This window comes from Sorex fumeus, unplaced genomic scaffold (genome assembly GCF_029834395.1).
Source record: "Sorex fumeus unplaced genomic scaffold, SorFum_2.1 ptg000019l, whole genome shotgun sequence".
NCBI lineage: Eukaryota > Metazoa > Chordata > Mammalia > Eulipotyphla > Soricidae > Sorex > Sorex fumeus.
This window is the reverse complement of record NW_026606076.1, coordinates 13,962,377-13,964,203: the sequence shown is the minus strand read 5'-3', so window position 1 is coordinate 13,964,203 and position 1,827 is coordinate 13,962,377. Positions and strand designations below refer to the sequence as shown.

At 42.0% G+C, this 1,827-nt stretch overlaps 1 pseudogene; it reads right to left on the bottom strand.

The window, feature by feature from the left end:
* Positions 1 to 494: 494 nt before the first annotated feature.
* Positions 495 to 1,442, bottom strand: LOC130021951 (olfactory receptor-like protein OLF4; annotated as a pseudogene).
* Between the last annotated feature and the right edge of the window lie 385 nt (positions 1,443 to 1,827).

The following is a 1,827-nucleotide window of genomic DNA, read 5'->3' as shown; positions in this document are numbered from 1 at the left end:
TACTGTGTTTGGCATATCAAATACATCACAGGGAGCTTGCCAGTCTTTGTTGTGCAGGCGAGATATTCTCAGTAGCTTGCCGGGTGCTCCAACAGGGGCAGAGGAATTGAACTCGGGTCGGTCCGGTTGGCCTTGTGCAAGGCAAACGCCCTGAAACTGTGCTATCGCTCCAGCATTTTTCAATAAAACTTTCAAGGTGTCATCCGCATAATTTGAGTAAATTAGTACCATTGTATTCCAAACTATAATGAATCTCTTCAAATATCTGTGAATCAGTTTCTTCAGCTAGAAAATATCAAATTAGAAGAAAGTTCCTCTCCAATCAGAGCAAGATTTTGATCTTTTAAATTAGATCAATGGTACAGAGAAATTTAAATCAAATATTTTAATTCAATAAATGAATTTTAAAAGCAAGGGATAATACCCAACTGTGGAAAATTTCCCAGCTTCTGGCACTTATCTTCATTCTGTTAGATCAAGAAAATTCTTCAGTCCTATGAATACATGCCTCTTTTGGTTTCTGACCCAAACAGAATTTTCAGAGCCCCCTTGAGGTCTTTGTTCCTGAGGCTGTAGATGAATAGGTTTAGCATGGGGGTGACCACTGTGTACATCACCGAGGTTATTGCACTGGAGCGTGAGCTGTGGGCACCAGCAGAGCTCATGTACATGCCGATGGCTGAGCAATAAAATAAGGAGACCATGGAGAGGTGAGATGCACAGGTAGAAAATGCTTTAGACTTCCCCTGAGCAGATGAGATTCTATGAATGGATGAGTGTTTTTTAAAGTAAGAGTAAAAGATCCCAGCCAAAGGACCCCCGGCCAGGAACACAGATACTAAATACATCACCAAGTCATTAGCAAAAGTGTCAAAACAGGCAAGTTAGACAACCTCCTTGAGATCACAGAAAAAGTGGGGTGTTTCAATGTCAGAACAGAAGGAAAACTGCAACACCATTAAGGTTTCAAGCAAGGAATGTAATGAACTTGAGACCCAGCACATCAGAATCAGCAGCCCACACAGTCAGGGATTCATGATGACCGTGTAGTGCAGGGGGTGACAAATGGCCACAAAGCGGTCATAGGCCATCACGGTCAACAAGAAGTTCTTCAGTGCTGCAAAGAGCATGAAAAAGTACATCTGTGTCAGGCAGGCCTCATAGGAGATAACTTTACTGTGTGTCTGGATGTTCTGCAGCACCTTGGGGACAGTAGTGGAGATGAAACAGATGTCCAGAAAAGACAGGTTGGACAGGAAGAAGTACATGGGCGTGTGGAGGTGAGGGTCTGAGCTGACGGCCAGGATGATGAGCAGATTCCCGAACACAGTGATCAGGTACATGGACAGGAAGAGCCCAAATAAGAATGGTTGCATGGCTGATTCCTCAGAAAATCCTAGAAGAAGAAATTCTGTAATTCTTGTGAAGTTCCTTTGTTCCATTGTTGTTAAGGAGACTACAGAAAATTGAAAAATAGCATTTTCACACAAGTAGGCAATTAATAACTGGTTTAAATGGTAACTATCACATTTGCAATCCCCAAATTAATATTAATATTTTGATTATGGATCAGCTCTCTTCTAGATGATTCTTCTGTTTCTTTTTCAGGGTCTGGCCCTATAAGACCCTACTCCTGGCTAACTCCTGGCTCAGTGATGAGGCATTACTCCTAACTAGCCTTAGGAGAACCTGTGAAGTACCAGAGATTGAGCTGAGATTGACTAACAGCAAGGCATGTACATTAACCCCTGTGCTATCTCTCTTCTTAGATTTCTCTAATTATGATTTACTGTCATACTCCTCAGTTTTGCCAAAGAAGTCATCAGT